Source organism: Orcinus orca, chromosome 2, assembly GCF_937001465.1.
Source record: "Orcinus orca chromosome 2, mOrcOrc1.1, whole genome shotgun sequence".
Taxonomy (NCBI): domain Eukaryota; kingdom Metazoa; phylum Chordata; class Mammalia; order Artiodactyla; family Delphinidae; genus Orcinus; species Orcinus orca.
The window spans coordinates 57,167,721-57,191,746 of NC_064560.1; the positions used below are offsets into that span (position 1 = coordinate 57,167,721).

General features: G+C 44.0%; 1 long non-coding RNA gene across 2 annotated transcripts; it reads right to left on the reverse strand.

Moving 5' to 3' along the window:
- Nucleotides 1-1,654: 1,654 nt before the first annotated feature.
- Nucleotides 1,655-19,970, reverse strand: LOC125963130 (uncharacterized). Of its 2 annotated transcripts, XR_007474932.1 has the most exons (4): nt 19,800-19,970; nt 18,831-19,133; nt 5,659-7,671; nt 1,655-4,333 (listed from the first exon to the last, which is right to left on the reverse strand). It is a non-coding gene; the product is annotated as an uncharacterized LOC125963130 (long non-coding RNA). The 2 variants fall into 2 exon arrangements; XR_007474933.1 differs by lacking the exons at nt 1,655-4,333; nt 5,659-7,671 and adding an exon at nt 10,018-14,591.
- Between the last annotated feature and the right edge of the window lie 4,056 nt (nt 19,971-24,026).

Here is a 24,026-nt window from a genome sequence, read left to right on the forward strand (position 1 = left end):
TGAGACAAATAGGATCACAGTGAATTTCAATGAACTGTCCAGATTCTTTTATTTGAGTTTGCTGGGATGATTGGTGTGTGGAATCAGAGGGCTGTGGGTTGAAGCTCGGCAATTGTTTCATTAGGCAAAAATTCCGGTTGCCGTAGTGCTCACTGTAACAGAGTCTGAATTGCATGTCACATTATCTGTACTAATGAAGGACAGGAACACCACCAACAGATGTCAGCTTGAGACGGGTCACAGGCTTCCTTGGAGCCCGTGGTTCTTAAATCTCCATCTCTACCACATCTAAAATTTAGCAAAAATAACATCATCTTGTTTTCTCATGATACCTCCATTCCTAGGAACTCTTACCCGTTTTCATGAAATCAACTGTAGGAATATTGTAGAAGAAACTGAAATTATAGATGAGGGACTGGACTCCTTGATTTTTGAGGTTCTTTTAGGTTCCAAAATTCTGGGCTCATCTAAGCTCTCAATAGCTCAGTTAGCTAGGAAGATATGGCCCAATTCTTTTTCTTTTTCCCTTCCCCCCACCCATCCCCCCTGGTAACCATAAGTTCATTCTCTAAGTCTGTAAGTCTGTTTCTGTTTTGTAAATAAGTTCACTTGTATCATTTCTTTTTAGATTCCGCATATAAGGGATATCATATGATATTTCTCTTTCTCTGTCTGACTTACTTCACTCAGTATGACAATCTCTAGGTCCATCCACGTTGCTGCAAATGGCATTATTTTGTTCTTTTTTATGGCCGAGTAGTATTCCGTTGTGGATCTGTACCACATCTTCTTCATCCATTCCTCTGCTGATGGACATTTAGGTTGCTTCCATGTCTTGGCTATTGTAAATCGTGCTGCAATGAGCAGTGGGGTGCATGGATCATTTCAGGCCATCGTTTTCTCTGGATATATGCCCAGGAGTGGGATTGCAGGGTCAAGATATGGCCCAATTATTGGCATAAGTCCAGAATTACCTATATTTATTAATTCAGCAATTAGATACTATTTGCTCACTCTGGGGTAGGCACTGAAGACATAGAGATGAAAAAGCTTGGATGGTCCCTGCCCTCCAGGAGCACTCTATCTAGTGAAAGAGATGGTCGTGATGACTCCAATAGAATGTCTCATCATCACCTCAGCTTTCTGTATTGCCTGCTGGAATATAAACCTCCTTAAAGGCAAGATTACTTCCTATAAACAGATCTGTCCCCCAAATCCAGAATAGGGCTTGGCACTTAGAAGACATTCAAATAATATCAATCAGATTAATAAATTTTTGGATGAATAGCATTAAGGAGATGTGATTAAAATATGGTAGGGAGAGTAGACAATTTCCTTTCTTGTTTTGAACTGTGTTTCTATTTTTTTTAACCTTTTATTTTGTATTGGAGTATAGCCGATTAACAATGTTTTTTCAGGTACCCAGCAAAGCGACTCAGCCGTACATATACATGTGTCCATTCTCCCCCAAACTCCTCTCCCATCCAGGCTGCCATATAACACTGAGCAGAGTTCCCTGTGCTATACAGTAGGTCCTTGTTGGTTATCCCTGTTAAATATAGCAGTGTGTACATGTCAATCCCATACTCCCTGACTATCCCTTCCCGCCACCCCTCCCCCCAGTACATATATACAATGGAATATTACTCACCCATTAAAAAGAATGAAATAATGCCATTTGCAGCAACATGGATGGATCTAGAGATTGTCATACTGAGTGAAGTGTCAGAGAAAGAGAAATATCATATGATATCGCTTACATGCAGAATCTAAAAAGAAATGATACAAATGAACTTATTTACAAAACAGAAACAGACTCACAGACTTAGTGAACCGTGTCTCTTTCAATGCAGCTGCAGTAGGACCTTAAACAGTACCATAAGATTGGTCTTTAATCCCCATTTTCCCATGAGGAGACTCAAAGAGGGGCAGGAATTTGCCGAAGGTCATACAACTAAGTAAATGACCTAAATGAAAATCTAAATATCTGATACATACCTAAGTGAAACTTGACTTCAAGCCTGTGTGCTTCTACTGGACTCTTCACCATAACTTGTCCTAACCACGTAATGAAAATCTTAAGCACTAGGTCCTTTAAATAAGTCACCCTACCTGATTGTTAAAGGAACCTGCAAGGTGGGTTTTGGTCCTCTTCCCATCCTAATCACTTTTCTTCAGCTCACCAAGGATTGGCAGTGACCTTGTGTTATTGCCCTTCTATAGATTAGAAAACCAAAGGTGAGCAGTGAGTAAATGTCAGATATGTCAGTAAATGTCAGAACATTGGTCTTTCTGTTTCCAGACCACACACACTCCACAGCACTTTCACACCATGTGGGTGTCTTCAGAATCCAATCACATGTTTACTCATTAAATGTACAGACAGCTGGACAGTGGCTAACTTTCAGTTGCATTGCCCACACCTATACCTGTATGGTTACCTTTTTGTTTTGTTTTGTTTTAATCTTAACTTCTGACACACTGTTTTATTTTATTTTTTAACTTTTTATTTTGTATTAGAGTACAGTTGATTAACAATGTTGTGTTAGTTTCAGATGTACAACAAAGTGATTCAATTATACATACACATGTATCTATTCTTTTTCAAATTCTTTTCCCAATTAGGTTGTTACAGAATATTGAGCAGAGTTCCCTGTGCTATGCAGTAGGTCCTTGTTGGTTATCCATTTTAAACATAACAGTGTGTATATGTCAGTCTCAAACTCCCTAACTATCCCTCCTCCCCCCCTTCCCCACTGGTAACCATAAGTTTGTTCTCTAAGTCTGTGAGTCTGTTTCTGTTTTGTAAATAAATCCATTTGTATCATTTCTTCTTAGCTTCTGCATATAAGCGACATCATATGATATTTCTCTTTCTCTGTCTGACTTACTTCACTCAGTATGACAATGTCTAGGTCCACCCCATGTTGCTGAAGATGGCGTTATTTCATTCTTTTTTAATGGCTGAGTAATATTCCATTGTATATATATATATGTGTGTGTATATATATATATATATATATATATACCACATCCATTCTTCTGTTGATGGACATTTAGGTTGTTTCCATGTCTTGGCTATTGTAAATAGTGCTGCTATGAACACTGGGGTGCATGTATCCTTTTGGACCATGCTTTTCTCCAGGTATATGCCCAGGAGTGGGGTTGCAGGATCATATGGTAGTGTACAGCTCCCTTTTTGGACCTGGCTGTAGGGCTTCACATTTTTTTTTTTTTTTTTTAATGGTGAGATGGAACACATCAGACTTGAATCAGCTCTTAAAGTTTGGTCATTAGCACACTTTGTCCTTCAGAATGAGGAGTACAGCAGCAAAACTCAAGCACGTGAGAACAGAAAAGCATTCGTTCCTCGCTCTGAGTCTCCCCTGTCCCTTGGTGAGGTAGAGGACCAAGTTTCTGAATGACTGGGGAAAACTGTATAAGTAATTGATGACCAGAAAAACACTACTTGTAATTCTATGCTTGACAGTGAAGATAATGTCTTATCTTGGCAGTTTTCATTAGGGTCTCCTGCCATCAGCCCCTCCTGATACAGGTCACAAATACTGGCAATCTAGACCCTCTGCCGGCCCCACTCTCCTAAGCGGGCAATGTCCACGGGAGAAATGCCTGCTGTAACTAGACTATGTCATACTGTTATAGCCTGTGGGGCAGATATAATAACAGAAAGCAGGAAACTTCCTTTCCTCCATTCACTCCATCGTCTAATTTACAAAATGGGTGCATGACATACGTCATGCCACACAAATGCCATGGTCATGTTGTAGAAGATGATTAGGGCTGGGATCTGCCCTCAACTGTGCTCAAATATTCTGTGACTTTGAGACATCACCTCCTTCTTCTGGACCTCGGTTTCTCCATTAAAAACAAACATATGAACAAGCAACAACAGTAAGACAGTCAAGATGATTTAACTTGAGAATCAGCAAGTTCTCTCTGAATTCTCATATTCCATGATGCTATTTTAGAATTTTCAGGGATATTTTAAGTCCATCAAGAATTATACAGGTTCCATACATATGTGTTAGTATATGGTATTTGTTTTTCTCCTTCTGACTTAATTCACTTTGTATGAAGTGAAGTTAAGACTCTAGGTCCATCCACCTCACTACAAATAACTCAGTTTTGTTTCTTTTTATGGCTGAGTAATATTCCATTGTATATATGTGCCACATCTTCTTTATTTATTCATGTGTCGATGGACACTTAGGTTGCTTCCATGTCCTGGCTATTGTAAATAGTGCTGCAGTGAACATTGTGGTACATGACTCTTTTTGAATTATGGTTTTCTCAGGGTATACACATATGGAATCTAAAAAAAAAATAGTTCTGATGAAGCTAGGGGCAGGACAGGAATAAAGACACAGATGTAGAGAATGGACTTGAGGACACGGGGAGGGGGAAGGGTAAGCTGGGACGAAGTGAAAGAGTAACATTGACATATATACTACCAAATGTAAAATGGATGGCTAGTGGGAAGCAGCCACATAGCACAGGGAGATCAGCTCATTGCTTTGCAACCACCTAGAGGGGTGGGATAGGGATGTTGGGAGGCAGACGCAAGAGGGAGGGGATATGTGGATATAAGTATACATATAGCTGATTCACCTTGTTATACAGCAGAAGCTAACACAACATTGTAAAGCAATTATACCCCAATAAAGATGTTAAAAAAAAAAGAATTATACAGGGCATCACATCCATTCTTCGGGAGATGCAGGTTCCACGTGAAACTCACATTTTCTAGTCATCAGGCTTGGGAAGAGAAATATCATTATTTCACAATGTCCCTCAAAGAACAGAGCTGCCAAACTGTGTCATTGTGTGGACTCCCCGCAGTGATACCCTCATGTGGTTTCTCACCGGTTTCCTCACAGGGTTAAGACAGAGGAGGTTCTTGTTCACACACAATTGAACAGGGGAAAGGTAAACACCCAAGCTACTTGAATTCAGAAGCACCTTTGTTTTGTCCTCACTTGAATTTAATTTCCAAATCACAATATTACAGATTTAAATAGAAGGTCCAGAGGTGCCAGGGAAGAGTAAAAATAGAAGCTAGAATGACAGAGGGGACCATCCTCCAGTAAGTGGTATCTGACTTATTAACAGACGAAACAGAAACGAAAATTGATTTATAAATGATCTTGGGGAGGTAAAGGCTGCTGCCTACATTTTAAAGTTAATGTGCAATTATATATGAAATTCTTAATTACACTTGTAATCCTTAATTACACAAGCAGTATAGGAATACATTTCCCTTTTCAAAAATTAAAACACTGTAGATAGGGCTTCCCTGGTGGTGCAATGGTTAAGAATCCACCTGCCAATGCAGGGGACACGGGTTCGAGCCCTGGTCCAGGAAGATCCCACATGCCATGGAACAACTAAGCCCGTGCGCCACAACTACCGAGGCTGCATGCAACAACTACTGAAGCCCGCGCACCTAGAGCGCATGCTCTGCAGCAAGAGAAGCCACCTTAATGAGAAGCCGGCACCACAACAAAGAGTAGACCCCCTGCTCGCCACGACTAGAGAAAGCCCACGCGCAACAACGAACACCCAATGCAGCCAAGAATAAATAAATAAATAAATAAAAACACTGCAGATAAGCTGATGTCCTCACTGATCAGACCTCACCCTCTCCATCCTGAGTTCCTGTTTGACGCATATCCTATAAGAACATTTTCCTTGATTTTACATAATTTTGATATATATTGATAGATCCATAAAATTATATCATTTAGTAGTACATTAATTGTTATTGATTTTAATAGCACATATAATTTTATTCTACAACTTGTCACTCTATGAAATGACTTGAGTTTCCACCCATATTCCTATATACATTTATGTTGTTTCAAGTTTTTCACTTTAAACACGACTGCAGTGAGCATTTCTGTACCTACCCCTCTGGGTACATATGGGTCGTGGGTGAACGGTTCTTCAAAAGCAGCTGTATCATTTTATAGTTCTACCGTTTCCTGTTTAAGTGTCAACACTTTATATTATTTCCAAACTCTCTTGATTTTGCCACTCTATGGGTGAAAAATGGTATCTTATTGTTTTAACTTGTATTTCTTTATGAGAGAGTTGAGTATCTTTTCATTGTATATTTTCTGTTGTTTACTGTATATATTATATGATCACTTTTCTATTGGGTTATTTGCATTGATTTTTAAGAATTGATTTTTAGGAATACTGATTTTTTCCAATATTTGTTACAGATGTATTCTCCCAAGTTGCAGACACCATGCCCCTTCCCCCCTTAAGATATTTGTGTGTGTTTCCTAAGAATAACGATATTCTTTTATGTAACCACAGTCCCGATATTAAATTCAAGAAGTTTTACATTGAGGCTATAATTTTACCTAGTCTAACCACTCATATTCCAATTATTTACTTGTCCCAATAATATTCTTAATAACCTTCTTTATTCTTTTTTTTTTTTTTTTTTTTTTTTTTTTGCGGTACGTGGGCCTCTCACTATTGTGAGAGGACCTGCTTGCCCTTTTCTCATACCTACTGAGAAAAATACTAGCCTGTATCCACCCAACTGCCTGCTTCTTCCAGTCCAATACCTTGGCTTCTGAATACTGTTGGAGAAAACTGAATAACCATGCAGATTAGGGTCATTACAGATGTGTGACCTCAGAGCTCAACAAGGCCTTCCACATTGCTTGGAAATACTTTCTTATTTCTCAAGTCAGCTTTCATTTACATTTTTTCTCAGTAAACTCTCCTGACACCTCCTAGCCACCCCACCACTCATCTTCCACCCACCTTCTCTTCCCCTGATATTCATGTACACATGTACACACTGCCCATCGGGAAAGTAGAAGTTGTCAGACTAGACTTCTTGGAGCTCAGTATTTTGGAAATCTGCTTTATTGTCCGGGGTTTTAGTTTTGATGGTGTCTTTTTAGTACTCATATAAATTCTTACTGTAGGTTTCTGGAAGGAAAACCTAATACAGTAAGTCCCCTACATATGAACCTTCAAGTTGCAAACTTTCAAAGATGCAAATGTGCATCTAGTTCCAGCAAGGAACCAGAACCTGTGCCATCCACGTCAGGCGTGAGTGACATCACCGCTCGCCCTCCATCTCCTGTTGCTGACGATCCTTCAGCTCTACCATCTCCCACCTCCTCTCCGTCCTCCAGTCAGTAACTCTTCTTTCCTGTTCACTCGATGTCAGCCCCTGGATGCCAGCTGTTGTACTGTACTACTGTACTTTTCAAGGTACTGTACTGAAAGAGTCAATGTTTTCTTTACTTTTTAATTGTTTTTTAATGTATTATTTGTGTGAAAAGTATTATAAACCAATTACAGTACAGTACTATATAGCCAGTTGTGTTAACTGGGTACCTAAGCTAACTTTGTTGGACTTAAAAATACATTGGACTTACGAATGCGCTCTGGGAATGCAACTCGTTCGTATGTGGGGGACTTAATGTACCTGTTCCAACTTTCCTAGTTTTCCTTTAATCAAAAAACAAAAACAGGGCTTCCCTGATGGCGCAGTGGTTGAGAGTCCGCCTGTCGATGCAGGGGACACGGGTTCGTGCCCCGGTCCGGGAAGATCCCACATGCCACGGAACGGCTGGGTCCGTGAGCCATGGCCGCTGAGCCTGCGCATCCGGAGCCTGTGCTCTGCAACGAGAGAGGCCACAACAGTGAGAGGCCTGCGTACTGCAACAAACAAACAAACAAAAAAACCCAATCCCTCCCCTCCACTACCACAACAACAACAAAAATACCTTCAAAGATAATGGAAAAAGTCAAAGTAGTACACAGGCAGAGAAATTAGTTTCCTAGAAGGAAAATCAGCTGGCTCAGACTTTTCCTTTACAATATTAAATTCCAGAAGATAATGAGAGCTTTTTGCAGAACGTTTTGGGGGAAAAGAAATCTAAATACAATAATTTTTTAATGAGAGAAGGCAAAGAATGACATCATAGATAAACACATGACCATACATCCCATCACTCAGATACCTTTCTTGCAAAAACTACTCAAAATTTTCCTGTGGACAGACAGATAAATTAAATACATGAGTGGAGAAGTTGAAGCTTAAAAGAAAGTAGGGGGGCTTCCCTGGTGGCGCAGTGGTTGAGAGTCTGCCTGCCGATGCAGGGGACACAGGTTCGTGCCCCGGTCTGGGAGGATCCCACATGCCGCGGAGCGGCTGGGCCCATGAGCCGTGGCCGCTGGGCCTGCGCGTCTGGAGCCTGTGCTCCGCAACGGGAGAGGCCACAACAGTGAGAGGCCCACGTACCGCAAAAAAAAAAAAAAAAAAAAGTGGAAGAAAGCTTGGAATTCCATTTAATGATAGAGTGGATTATATCTATAGTGTTTGCAAATACATTATAGTTAGAAAATTGAAGGAAAAAGCCAAAAAGTTTCTTGTAAAGATTTAGAAGAGAAATAACAACAATCATGTGAAGCTCATCTAACTCTTAAGTCTATGTAGACCTCACCACAACTGCCCATTCCCCAGGAGCTGGACCCGATAGACATGAACAGACCCCTCAGCTATGTCTGTACTAGGTGATTCTGCTTCACTGGCCACAGGTAGGCATCTGACTCAAGCTAAGCCATTAATCATCCCTACCAAGGGTCTGAATCTTGTACTGAGAGACGCAGCACCTGAGCACCTTTAAACTGAGCTATGTTAGAGTCCTCCAGAGTGAAGGCTCGTGAATCCCTCCAACTAGGACCACGAATCTGCCCTGGTCCCTGTCCATCTCAAGGCGTGGCCATAGCAACAAATGTCCTCTTTAAGTTAAGCTAGCCATGGTCCATCTCTGCTATTGTTGACCAAACGAAGCTTAACTAATGCAGAAGTTGCTGCGAGCAGTGGAGATTTTCAATTATCAGGATTTTAAAAGGAGTGTGGTGAGGAGAGAAGTGAGGATGTGCTTGAGACAGGCTGGGACCTGGGACCTGGGACACTTTGCTGCAGTGCTTGCACCTGGACACACCTCTCCTTGAGAAACAAAATACAAAGAAACTATAAGGGACTTAAAATAACTGCATGCATGCACAGTTGGGGTGAATTATGGACAACAAGATACAAAAAGACCAAAAACCCAAGTGCCATTTCTGAAGAGCGGGAACAAAAGCAGGGTACGGCGCATGTCCCCTGCACACGACACCACCTAAGGGGTGGGCAAAACACCTAAGCCACACCTCCAGCTCGACCCCTGGACACACCCCTACCCTCACCCCATATAAGGAGCAAGCTCGCCCCCCCCCAGCTAGTGAGCAAGGGAACCTGGTGTTTGTTCTCGCTCCCCTCTGCTGCAGCAGGGTCCCAATAAAGCCTTGCCTGAATTTCTTTTCTGGCCTCTGATCAATTTCTATTTATTGAGGAGGCCAAGAACTCTGGTCAGTAACATGCTCACCTTCCTATCCTTGTCTGGGAAGGTGGCAATCTTTTCCATGAAATAGTGACATAATTAGTGAAACTGTTGCCTATTTGCTCTTGGGACTTGATTCAACAGTAATTTCATAGGATTTTAGCATGTTTCAGTTACTTCTTTAGACTTTATGGTACAAGATGAGAGATACAAACTCCAGTCCAAGATAGCCATTCTAAAAATTGATAGAGAAGAGCATAAAGTATGTGACTCTGTGAAACAAGGCCTTTTATGGACATCACCAGAAATCTGAGGCAGCTGAGGATCAAATGATCATATACCTTGCCAAACTGCAGCAGTCAACTTGGCCGGTTCATCATAAAGCTAAAGTTAGTGTCCTGATCAGAAAACAGTAGAGTTACGGCACTTAGGAGATGTCATGTCTGGGAGAGGCCAGAGGAGTCTGGGCATCCTGGGATTTCCCGTTGCCTCGTTTGTTCCTCCAAATCACCTTCAAAAGAAAATGAGTGGAAGGGGACTTCCCTGGTGGTCCAGTGGTTAAGACTTCTCCTTCCAATGCAGGGGATGTGGGCTCGATCCCTGGTCAGCTAAGATCTAAGATCCCACATGCCTCGCGGCCAAAAAAACCCAAAACATAAAACAGAAGCAATAGTGTAACAAATTCAATAAAGACTTTAAAAATGGTCCACATCAAAAAAATCTTAAAAAAAAAAAAAAGAAAGAAAATGAGTAGAAGAAGGGATAATCCCCAAAGACTGGGAGCCTGGAAAAGAGAGGGTCAACATCATGTTAGATTTCCTTGCCAGATGGGACTTCAGCTCACCTCCCATAGGGGAAAAGGAATTTGGTGAATCACACGAGGTAGAGCCCTATTTGCATGTATGAGGGAAAAGGATGTGTGCATGTATGTTTGCACATGCGTGTAAGCCTGTATGCTGGGAAGTCAAGGGGAAGAATGTAGTGAACATCTATTGCTTGATTCGCTCGCCTTCTCTTATTTTTCTGGAAAAGGACTTTGTTCTCCTCCATCTACATGGAGAAGAGGAAGCCACGTTTACACGATATTGCCCTGTCTCCTGGCTACCTAACTCAAGCTCTATTGGATTCAAGCTGAATCAAAGTCTTTTCTCACCAATTTCAAATTTGAATTAAGATATTGAAATATCAGCCTGTCTGCTCTCTGTGTCCGGATGACACATTCTGGAGCCATTACCAGTGACTGAATTCCTTCATGTGAACTAGAGAAAGAAAGCTGGACTGCAGGGCAAGCGAAGTATCAAAAATGCATGCTGAGCAGAACACATAAGAAAGATCTGCCTGAATCTTTAACGCTGCTCCAGTGTGTCTGCGAAAGCTGACTGCATCCTTGACTGGGATTTAGGATTTCCTTGATTTGCATGATTCCTCTAAATTCTTCATATAACATGCTTAGTAGGCACCCTTGGGCTTAAGGTTTCTATTTCTAGCAACCAAGAGAATTTTAATAGCCATGATCATATATAGAATTTACATTTTTTACTTTATCTTACATATATCACCCTTCTCTCAAGTTTCATCAACAACTTTAACGAACTTTTATCACAGCTCTTATGACAGTGAACAGTAATTATTTTGCACATAGACCACCCACTATACTACGAATTCATGAAGAGTCAGGATGGTGTGTTGTTCATCTGTGTTTTTTTTGGGTTTTTTTTTTGAGGTACGTGGGCCTCTCACTGTTGTGGCCTCTCCCGTTGCGGAGCACAGGCTCCAGACGAGCAGGCTCAGCGGCCATGGCTCACGGGCCCAGCCGCTCCACGGCATGTGGCATCCTCCCGGACCAGGGCACGAACCCGTGTCCCCTGCATCGGCAGGCAGACTCTCAACCACTGCGCCACCAGGGAAGCCCTGTTATTCATCTCTTGATCCCCAGACTATCAAGGGCTAAGCTGTCTCACTGAGCACCTAAAACCAGGTGGCAGTGTCTGCAGTGGGAACAGAATTTCCTGCCTTGGCTACTGCTTCCGAGGGAAGCTCCTGACTCACCTGAGAGTCATGATGTGTCCTTGTCACCCCAGCACAAGAAGGCCAGGAGATTGAGATAATGGGAACAAGTGGAAAATTTCTAGGGGAATCACAAGCTCCAGCACGTCTAGAGCTGTACTGCCCAGTATCCCAACCAGTAGCCCCACGTGGCTCATTGAACACTTGAAACGTGGCCAGTCCGGAGTGAGATGTGCTGTTAGCATAGCATACACACTGGCTTGTGAAGACACAGTAGGAGAAATACAATATAAAGTATCCCGTTAATAATGTTTACACTGATTACATGATCTATACTATATTGCTTTATATAAAATATGTTATTAAAATTAATTTCACCTGTTTCTTTGTACCTTTTTTTCCAAATTCTGTTTTTTTATTGAGGTATAATTAACATATAGCATTATATTGGTTTTAGGTATGCTACATAATGATTCAATATTTCCATGTATTATGAAATGATCATCGCAATAAGTCTAATTAACATCCGTCACCACACATAGTTATAATCTTCTTCTTGTGATAAGAACTTTTAAGATCTATTCTCTGAAACAACTTTCAAATAGGCAATACAGTATCATTAACTATAGTCACATGCTGTACATTGCATCCCCTGGACTTATTTTATAACTGAAAGTTTGCACCTCCTGAACCCCTTTACCCATTTCACACCTCCCCCCGACTCCTGACCTCTGACAGCCAACAATCTGTTCTCTGTATCTTCCAGTTTGTTTTTTTCTTTTTGTACCTTTTTAACATAGCTACTAGAAAACAAAACGACACATCTGGCTCTCCCTGCATTTCTGCTGGACCGTGCTGTAGACTTTCTTTGACTGAGGATAAAGAACAGGGAAAAAGGAGGAGACGCAGGAGGGGGAGAGGAAGGTGAAGGAAGAGGAATTGTCTTTTTTCCGTGAGGAACTTTGCTTCAAAGTTAACATTCATTGAACACTTACTATGCTGTAGGCACCAAGCAGAGAACTTTTACATGTAATATTTCATTTAATCTTCACAACAACCGTATAAGGTTTCTATTACAACGATCCCCACGTTATTGATGAGGAAACTTAGGAAGTGCAAGTAATTGGCCCAAGGTCCTATAGAGAGGGAAATGGTAGAGCTGGGGTGTGCACAGGAGCCACACCCACACTCTCATCCTTTATTCTTCATCCTCTGTCCTCTGTGTAGTCCAAGCTAGAAGCTCTGTGTATGTTCTTGCTGACTTCTCCCAGAATCTCTGGGCCAAAGCTGCATTGTGTAATTTTCTTTAGGAGAGAGTTCACTGTTTTTTCCTTGAGCAAACATAAGAGGAGTCCTGGTGGATTCAGTGATTCTGGATATCCGATCTCAAACCCAGCCTCCCTGGGACCATCACCACCCTGCATCCCTTCATGGTAGAGATGGAAGACGCCGGATTCTCTGAAACCCTGGCTCAAGAAAATTGGATGGGACCTAATCAGCTGAAAAAACAAGGCTGCAAATTGATCCTGACATGGGAAGTTATCAAGTACCTGCAACGAAATTTCCAAGCTGTCAAAACTGTTCAATATGCATTCACTTAGAGCGTGTGGGATTAAGAATTCCAATTCTCCACCAGACACCAGTGATGAGCGGAGAAAATGAATGGGGCATTATGAATCTAATCTTCTGATGCTAATTATCCCTGGAATAGCACAGGACACAAACACCATCTTCCCCTGTAGCAGCCTTGAGAGTGCAATTGGATTTCCATCTGGTTCTTTGTAACCAGGGACCCCACCACTTGGAAGATGAGCTACAGTGCTTACTTAACACAGCAGGGATCCAGTCCTGATAATGGCTGTGCACCTTCTGGCCTCTCTTGGCACCAGACAGCAATGCTGGGTCCTTTCAAGTCAGGCGATGGCACCAGGGCTCCCTGGAGTTTCTCAGTCCAGGTCTGACTACAGGGCTGAATGCAGGACACACACCCCAGGAGCTCTGGTGTATCAGTGTCCTAGGGCTGTCATAACAAAGCACCACAGACTGGGTGGCTTAAACAACAGAAATGTATTGTATCCCAGTTCTGGAGGCTAAAAGCCCAAAATCAAGGTCTTGGCGGTGTTGGTTCCTTTTGAGGGTTGTCATGGAGAATCTGTTCCATGCCTCTCCTCTAGCTTTTTCTGGTTTGTTGACAATCGTTGGGGCTCCTTAGCTTGTAGAATCATCACCCCAATCTCCACTCTTGTGTTCACACAGAGTTCTCCCTGTGTGTGTTTGTCTCTGTGTCCAACTTCCTTCTTTTCATAAGAACACAAGCCATACTGGATTAGGGTCCACCCTGATGACCTCGTCTTTACTGGATCATCTACAAAGACCTTGTTTCCAAATAAAAGTCACATTGACAGGTGCTGGGGTTAGGACTTCAGCATCTTTGGAGGAGACGCAATTCAGTCCACAGCACCTGGGATGGCCGGTGTTCCCTAGGAGGACAATCCTGTCCCTAAACAACGGTCCAGCTTGGAGGCAAAGTCATCTGTCCACTTGACTATTCCCTGCCACAGACATGGTTTTTCCCTGGGACCCTTGCTGTGGTGGCTGGGGACAGGCAGTGCCCTGTTCTCTCTTGAGCCCCTGGAGCCCTTGGGAGAAAAAGTTCCAGAACCATGACTGTCTTGCTCTGTGCCACCTCGGGCACCCAAGGGTGGGGTGGGTGGGGGCAGAATGTACCTGTCTCTGTCTTTATTCTTCGCCTGCACCTGTAACAGGCAGTGTGTCACCTAGATCCATATTCAGGTCTAGGCTCTGCCATTTACCCTCCGTGTGACCTTGGAATGTTCTTGGACCTTGTTCACCCTCATTCTTCTCATCTGTCAGTAGGGACCAGGATGCTCACTTCCTGCCACACGTTGTGCTGAGGAGGTGGTTTGGGTAAGGCACGGAACACAGGGTCTGGCGCAGAGTTGGTGGGTAATAAACAGTAGCTTCCATCACTAAGCCTCGCTTAGGCAGAGTCTGACTTGGGAGGGAAGCAGCTCCCACCCTCTGAGAGGCCACCCAGCAGATGTCATTCTGAGGACCAGCATTTCCAGCAACCATTTCTTCTGACTAACCACATGCGTGCCTGGCTTCACACACTCTTGAAGATTCTCACTGTACAGCCTATCGGCATTTGAGTCCCAGAGACAAATGCTGGGCTCAGCAGCCCTGGAGTTGGGAGCAAGATGCAGAGAGGGAGAGAAAATGCATGTTAATGAAGGAGACTGGAAGACTAATAAGAATTCCATTCGTGAGGATCTACCAGAAAAACAACACCCTTTGACCAATCTCCCAGGGCCCAATTAGACCACTGCTTTGGCAAACTTGATTTTGAGAGGTGAGTATTCTTTCATCTGTGTCTTAGAGAAGAAAGGAGAAAAAGAGGGAGGGAGGAAGGAAAAGAAGAGAAGAGAGGAGAGGAGAGGGTAGGAGGAGAGGGGAGGGGAAGGGTGGGGAGAGGGACAGAGAAGGGGAGAGGGAGAGGAAGCAATTGAGAAAAATCTATGCTTCTCTTCCTAGAGTGCACGTTCATCTGCTCTGATGAACTCTTTCTCAAAAGACTGATGCACGAGTTACTCAGACCCCTCTGGCTCCAGGGATGGGTCAGCTAAAGGCACATGCTCATTGCTTCCACAATGCTCCATGGGTCGCCTTGGAAGTCTGTGCCATTCTTGTCTATTCATGCGCCTGCCATGAATATCCGGTGACCTCCTGGTGGCAGAGACTCTGCCTTATTCGCCTTGGACTCTCAGGGACACGGTAGGTGCTCAGAAGGTTTGTAAAACAAGGCAACGCAGTTGAGTTTTACAACGCAGATGAGATGCGTCCACTACCACACACATACGAGGAGGAAAAGAACGGTCAGCAAAGATGCTGTCCCCCCAAATCCTTGATGCCAGCCTGCATTTTGTCAACAGTTGGGATCCATATCAGGCCAGGAGTCCTTGGAGGGGTGTCATCGTCTCTCCTTCCTGCTGGCTTCACGCCTGGTGTAGGGTGGACCAGGCTGGCAAGACGGAGGGCTCTCCTTCTGGGAGCTGCTGTGTCCTCTCACTGTTGCCCTGCTAAAGAGGTATTGCATGAATGAAGTCACCTTCTGTCCTTCTCTGGGACTTAGTGTTTCCATCTCCAAGACAGGAGTGGGTGGACTAGACGACCTCTAGGTGTCCTTTCACTATCAGCGCGTCTCTCTACCAACCACCAAGGCAGGTTGCATTGTGCACAAAAGTTACCCAACTGAGGAAGCAGGTCACTCTGGGAAACCAGCGTGCACTTCATGTGCCAGGCTTTGCTCCATGGCTGAGGCCACACCCACAGGAGAACATAGGCACCTGTTCCTCCTTTGTCTGCCCAGAAGGGTTACCCTTTTCTAATCCAACTGCCCAGGAGGGGCTATTTTCTGATTTGTCCATGAAAGGGAGTCTTTCTTCTAATTCAAAAAGAAGTACTGGGACTTCCCTGGTGGTCCAGTGGTTAAGACTCCATGCTTCCACTGCAAGAGGTACGGGTTCTATCCCTGGTCGGAAAACTAAGATCCCACATGCTGTGTGGTGCAGCAAAAAAAAAAAAAAAAAAAAAAAGATAATAGATTGAAATGTCAAAACATAGCGGAAATTAAAAAAAAAAAAAGAAGTACTGTGTGGGCTAACATCCACCCTACAACCAACTGCAACAAGAATGACCCAGTAATTTTCATCCAAGTGTGGGAACAGGAAGCTCATCTTAGGCTTCAGTTTTCTAGATCTTTTCCAGAATGTTCTGTAAAGCCAGGCTTTGAGGTTATGCTCCAAAAGGTACTTTCCTTTCCTTGAATCTTCATGATGCAGTGATGGGGGGAGGGTGGCTTCCCATTGATGTCCATTATTAACACCTTCCTTATGTGTTAGAGCCCCAGGCTTACCGCGCTGGCCCACGCCATGCCTCTTTGAACTTACGTGACGGTTAATTCTGTGTGTCAACTTGGCTAGGTCACCATTTCCAGATATTTGCCCAAACACTGATTCAGACACTGCTGTGAATGCATTTTTTAAGATGAGATTAACATTTAAATCAGTGGACTTTGAGTAGAACACATTAGCCTCCATAATGTGGTGGGGGGGCCTCATCTGATCAGTTGAAGGCCTCAAGAGAAAAAAGATGGACTCCCCCAAAGAAGAGAGAATTCTGCCTCCAGACTGCCTTGTGGGCTCAGGCGGAAGCATCAACAGCTCCCTGAGTCTATACCTTATTTCCAGGCTGTCTCCCTCTCTGACTTGGTCCTAGTTTTGTGCCCCCTGTGAAATCTAGGTCTTCAGGAAAGGGTGTGCTAGGAGAGTGAATGAAAGAATTTTTCTGGGTTTCCAACCAAATACGTCTCTCCATATCTGTTGAGGATGCCAACAGGAAAACAAGTCTGGGTGGAAGGGCTCGAAGCTAGGTAGCGACAGGCAAGCCTGTGGGTGATAAAAAGTCTGACCCCTGGGACAGAAGAGGGTAAGCTGCCCTCGCCATCCAACTCAGCACCTGCTGACCCAGGTGAGCCACCCAAGCCCGCTATTCGCATCCTAAGGTCCAGGGCACTGCCCTCCAGATTCCACTCCAAATGAGCCTGGTTTAGGGCATTATACTTACTGAAAAATTGACGAGTCATATATCTCAGACGTTGGACCCATTTCCTGAAGGGCCTACTCTAGTTACAGAATCCTACCTTCAAGCCCATTCTACCAAGGAGAATTCATAACCAGTGACATCCGAAGGGAAAATCGCCTGCCAGGAGAAGGCAGGACAGTGCCTGAGAGTGGACAAGAAATTCCTCGAGGGGAGATGTTGGATCTATTGGCCTCAAGATCTCCAGGACCCAGCACAGGACCTGATACAAAGGAACAAACCTCTGCTCAGCCGAAGGCCAGAACAGAGCCCGGAGGAAAAGCCTGGAACACGCAGGATGCAAAAAGGAAACTGCAGGAAAAGGAAGGCATCTGGAAGCTTGGAATGGGCACAGGATTAGGACTTTTCGGTTTATAAAAAGTACTTTCTGTTACCCTCCATCAGCTCTTTCTGAAGCCACGAGGATTGGGGTACACATGTCTCAATCCCCATGTGATAGACAGAATATCAGGAAAGTCTATCGACTTGCCCACCCAGTCAGAGCCGGAGCTTGAACTTGAACCATCTCCTTCCAAATTCCAAGCCCTGTGGAGGGAGGAAGGTCCTAAGAAAGGAACTGGGGTGTTCTTTTCTTTTTTAAGATTTTTTTTTTTGATGTGGACCATTTTTTAAGTCTTTATTGAATTTGTTACAATATTGCTTCTGGTCTATGCCTTGGTATTTTTGGCTGTGAGACATGTGGGATCTTAGCTCCCCGACCAGTGATTGAACCCACACCCCCTGCACTGGAAGGCAGAGTCTTAACCACTGGACCGCCAGAGAAGTCCTTGGTGTGTTCTTGATGAGATGACTCATTCCCTTCATAATAATCGGCCTGGGACAGAACTGGATGAAAGCTACCTCCAGGCTAATTATTTTTCCCACCAAAGAAAAGCCGCTATCCACAGATGCAGTCTAGTCCCCCTCATTCTGACACCGATTCCCATGCGGAAGGACACGAGAACAGCTCAGCTCAGCTCAGACCAGTCCCACTCTGTAGCCTTGCTTCTAGCAGCTAAAATTATCATCTTTGTGCATCAATTCGTATCAGGTTTGCAAATTTACCAGCAGCACTCCGATTTGCAAAGAAAACATAACTTCTTCATTTTCCACGATGGATGTAAGGAAATTCAATCTGATCTAATAATGTAAAACAGTCTCTTTAGAGAACTCAGCTTCTTTTGGATAAACGTTTTGTACTTTTTAATCCCTTTTCACCTCGCTTATCTCCAAGAGGGCATCTGGAGGTGTTGATACAAGAGAGCTGGTCTGTGTGACCTAAAGGTGACGAGAAAGACCTCGGATCCACACGGGCCACAGGCCCACGGTCCCTTCCGGCTCCTGTAGTCTGTATGAGGATGCCGCTGTCCACCTGATCGACAGGAGCCCTGCTGGCACCAGAGGCTGAAGCCTGCCCTCCTTGGTTCTGTCTGGGCTCGGCAGTCCTGCTATCTGGAGTCCAAGTCAATCCTCTCTAGGACCGCGTGTCCCCTGAGGTCTAGCTGTGCTGCATGGCCAGTTCTTGGTCGGGATGATCTGCCATCTGGCCCGCAGCTACAGTGTCCCTCACCACAAGGCAGCAACACCCGTCTCCCCGAGTCAACCTCCCAGCCAACGCCATCAATCCCTGTGATCTTCTAGGGGGACCAGGAAAAAGGGGACAATGTCCTCGCCCTCCCGCCCCAGCCCCAGGAGCTGAGGAAGCCTCTGGAGGCTTAGCTGGGAGGTTCCTCACTTCAGCTGGGAGAGGGTCAGAACACACCTCTTTCCCTACTTACTCACCTGCTTCTGACAGCCTCCTTCCTCCCGCAGTTTTTTTGAGGCCAGAAGGGGTGGGCTTTCCCCTTCCTTCTTCCCTGATAGAGACATCCCCTATCCTGTACTTTTAGGAGGCATTTGTAGTCCCCTTTCCTGGCACTTTGGTGGTGGAATGGCTGCCAGGAAACGTCACGTTTGGGTGAGAAGGACGAAAAACCGTCTGGTACTTTTGAAAGATGACCTCAGTACACAAGAACACCAGTTCCTCTGGCCAAGCTTCCAGACTGGGCAGAAGACCACTCTTCTGACCACGCGCGCTCTTAACACCTCAAAGGTAGGCAAGCAGAAGGGAAGGGAAATTACTTAGACCCGAAAGAGAACCGATGTTTTATAGCAAGGTGAACATTTATTCCAACACAGAGCAAAAAGCTACACTTTCAAATTGGTCAGGGGAGCCTCATGGCTGAGGTCCAAGCACTGAGCCCCTAAAGACACAGACTGACCTTGAAAAATGTTCGTTTTATAGGAATATTTTGCTAGTAGCATTCGGGGCAAAATGCTCAATATCTGGCAATATCTGAGGTGTCCAGCCCAAACGTTTGACATGGCAGCCTCATTTGCCAAGGTCGTGCCTCTGGTTCCCGTATGGAATGAGAGGACTCTGGTTCCAGGACCACAGGCTGGCTCCCTGGGGTAGGCCAGCTGCAGCAGAAGTCTGAGCTTTTGGTGTTAACGGGAGGCAATATGAGTGAGTGAGTGTGGCTGACTCAACACCGTAAGTTATCCCTTTGGAAAAAAATGCATCTTAAAACTCACATTCTACCAATGTAAGAACCATGGTTCATAACCCTCCTGAATCTGCCAACAAATCAACAAAATGTGTGTGTGTGTGTGTGTGTGTGTGTGTGTGTGTGTGTGTGTGTGTAAGTGAGAGATGAGGGGCGTATAATTGATTTGTTTTGTTTTTTCCAAACATTCAAAGGAGTATCAGACCTGTATCAGCGTCCGATGGAATGAATTTACTGCAGGGACTTGGTTACACTGGTGAAATGTGGAGAGGAGGAAACAGCAAATAATAGGAATTAATGAAATAGGGACGAAATCTGTAAGAGAATCAGCAAAGCAAAATAATGGTTCTTTGAAAACGTTAATAAAATCGATATCTTTCTATGGGGGCTTTTAAATGTGTCCACAAATTCTCTGACAATCTTCTCAAAAGTGGACCCTAATCCTGCTCTCTGTGTGTGGGCTGTACCTCTTAACTCTCTTCCAATGAGAGGAGTAAGTGGAACTGATGATGTGTGATTTCAAGACTTTGCTGTCACTTGGATCCCTATCTCTGGGGGAGGCCACCTACTATGTTGTGAAGACACTCCAGCAGCCCTAGAGAGAGATTCACATGGTGAAGAACAGAGGCCTTGAGGAATCCGAACCGCCTGCCAACAACCAGCAATGACATGCCAAGCATGTGACTTAGCTAACGGGGAAGGAGACCCTTCAGGTCCATTCCCAGATGAGTGCAATCTCAGACGGCACCTTGACTGCAACCTCGAGGGAGACTCTGAGCCAGACAGCCAGCTAAGTCATCCCCAGGACCCACTCCCTCACACAAGTTGTGTGAGATAATAAATGCTTCTAGTTTGAAGCTACTGAGACTTAGGGTAATTTGTTATGCAGCAAGACATAACGAATACACCCGTTACTCCCAAAGGAAAGCTAATCAAGGAAAAAAAGAGAGAAGGCACAGGTCAATATCAGGGATAAAAGAGAGGATATCACAAAAGACCTAGCAAACATTAAAAAGTTGTAAAAGTTATTTGCAGAATCTTGTGGTCATAATTTAAAATTTTAAAAAGAAAAAATTCTTAGAAAAACACAATTCACCCAAACTGAACCAAAAGAAATGGAAGACTTACAGAAAGAAAATTCCAAGCCTGGGTCCAAAGAATGCCAACTCGTTTCATGAGGCCAGTAAAACTGTGATAGAAAACCTGAGAAGGACATTACAAGACAAATCAAATATAAGCCAAACTCTTTATGAATATAGATGCAAAAATCCTAAATAAAATATAGCAGTTCAAATCCAGTGATATATGAATTTTTTTTTATTTTAGCAATGTATGGTTGCTTTAACATTCAAAAATTAATTATTATAATTCACCACTTTAATGGAGAAATAGGAGAGAGGTCATATGATCACTTCAAATACGCACAGAAAAAGTATTTGGTGAAATTCAGTATCTGCTTATGTTAGAAACATTTAGAAAGCTAGGAATAGAAGAGGATTTCCTTAATCTGATAAAAGGTATCTACAAAAAGCCTGCTGCAGTCATTACACTTATGGAGGCCTCCCCTGAGGCTGATAATGTATCAGTTTCTTGCTACCCTCAGTTTACTCAACACTTCACAGGGGATTCTAAACCATTGCTAAAATAAGAAGATAAAGGAATTAGAAATGAAGGGGAAAAAATTATGTTTAGTCATAGATGGCCTGGTCACATAAGAAAAATCCAGAGAACATGGATATTTTCCTCGAATTGGTAAGTGCACTGAGCATACAAGCTCCCTGTTGCCTGTACCCCAGACCCAGGCTTCCAGAGCAGTTTCTTTCTGGAACCTTGCCAGTCATCAGTGTGAGGAGAAAGAGCTGATGAACCATGATCTGACTCTGAAATCTTTTGCCCGATGTAACCCGCATTACCTGTGTCACATGTCGTTGGCCAAAGCACGTGACACAGCCACTCTACAGGGTAGGGCACGTCATCCTCCTGCAGGGAAGGGCATGGGAGAGGGGAAGTGATGCTACAACCTGTCCTAAGAGTAAGGGGCAAAGGTGTGGAGGACAGAGAAAGAAGCAGGGAGAGATACAGGTATGATGGCAGGTGACAAGACACCAGGATTACAGGAGAAAAGTAGCCAGTGAAAACTTCCTGGGGCAGAGTTGCCAAAAGAACAGGTAGGTCTCATCCTCATCTTTATACAGTAAGTCCCCTACATACGAACGGGTTCCGTTCCGAGAGCGCAATCATAAGTCCACTTTGTTCGTAAGTCCAGCAAACTCACCCTAGGTACCCAACTAACACAATTAGCTATATCATACTGTACTGTAATAGGTTTATAATACTTTTCACACAAATGATACCTAAAAAACAAACACACAAAAAGTAAAGAAAACATTTTTAATCTTACAGTACAGTACCTTGAAAAGTACGGTAGTACCAGCTGTTTTACTCTTGTTTCCGGACAGCCTAGGCTTGAAATAAAGATACTGTACTACTGTGCTCTACACAGTACTGGACAGTAAAGTACACAAAACCACAACCACTTGTAGACGATGCATGCACGTGATAATGTACACCAGACACATGAACTAACTTTTGTGATTGGACATGCAAAAGCAAGTTCGCATCTTTGAAAGTTCACAACTTGAAGGTTCGTATGTAGGGGGCTTACTGTACTTGTTTGCTTTGGTATAACATGAACTCCTATTTCACGAACATCTGATAAAGTCCATCACATACATAAACGCGCCGCAACAAGAGAAGCCACCACAATGAGAAGCCCATGCATTGCAAGGAAGAGTAGCCCCTGCTCGCCGCAACTAGAGACAGACTGTGCACAGCAACGAAGACCCAACACAGCCAAAAATAAAATAAATTTTTAAAAATAAATAAATTAATTAAAAAACATAAAACAAAAACTTAAATAAAAAACTTAAGGAAATTAAATTTTGCACGTGGTCAAACATGTGCTGTGTGCCAGCACATTGGACGTTGCGTATCGTATGCACCCTTCTGTCTACGTAGACAGAGCCTTAGAACAAGTAAACACCAGGTCTTCATCTATCAGCATTCAGTCCATGTGCTGGTTTGGGTTTCCTCAAAGACAGACTTTACGTTGAGGGTGTGAGTGCAGATAGTTTATTTAGGAGGTGATTCCAGGATGCAGTCATAGGAGGGAGGAAGTGAGATAGGGGAGAAAAAGTAACCAGTAAACAGTGTGTTAGCGTGCAAAAACCCGACTGGGATAAGGAGAAAACTGGATATTAATCCTAACCCAGAGCCATAGAGCCAATGTAAAATACTTGTGTCAGAGTATTGCCAGAAGGGGCAAGGGAGCTGGGGTATACCCCAGTTGCCTTCAGTCATTCGTTAAGGGCTCCTTGAAGCAAGGCACTAATTCTCCAGTACTTCCAGCTTGTCCCAGGCTCTGCCATCTACAAAAGCCCTCAGGCAGAGGGATGCAGAGACTGGCAGATGGAAATCAGCCCTACTAGACCATAATGCCCAGAGCTGAAGAGACACAGGTGGGGCTCTGACAGCCACCTCTGCTTCCATTACATCTCCTGTCTTCCAAACCATCCCTGTTTGTCTGTTCCTTTATGTTCTAGCATTTCTTGCTGACTTCTATGCAGATTTTGATGAGGGATAGGGGGTCTCCTGTCCTCTGCTCTGCACTACCCTGTTTTAAGAACCGACATCAAATGTTTACCCACCAGTAGGGTCTGAAGCGGATGCAACAGAATGACCAGGACAAAGGCTTAAAGTGATCAAAGTGTTTTCCATCCCGATCCACAATGAAGAAGCAGCCTCCGAAATTAGCCCCATGGTAGAACAAGCGTCAGCCAGCCGGCTGCTTCATTCTGCCAGCGTAGGCTCCACCCTTATTCTGAGACACTCGCTCCCTCCTGGAGAAGAGCCCCCATGTGCTCTCTCGAAAAGCCTCACCAGGGACCTTCAGCTGTAAATAAAGCCGTGGCTGAACCAAGCCCCGCTCAGAATAGCAAGTATCTAAGCAGATCTGCATGGCACTGTCTTCCCAGCAGGGAAACGCTGCCACGGTGCCCATCACACCCTTCCTTAATTATCTCAGCATAGCACAGAAGCTAGAAAGCCCCCATCATTAACTTTTATGGAGGATGTTTTCCAAGAGGATGCCCATGTCCCACCCCACTCTTCAGAACTGGCAAGTGATATACCCAGAGCTTGCAAAGAGTTTGAAAAGTTGAAGGTGGCCACGATCCATCTAAGACAGTTATTCTCAACCAATGGTGTTTTCTTTGTTGTTGTTGGTTTTTCTTTTGGGCCGCTCCGTGCTGCATGTGAGATCTTGATTCCCCAACCAGGGATTGAACCCGTGCCCTCTGCAGTGGAAGCACAGAGTCTTAACCACTGGACCACCAGGAAGTCCTCAACCAGGGGTGTTTTTGCTCTCCCCTTC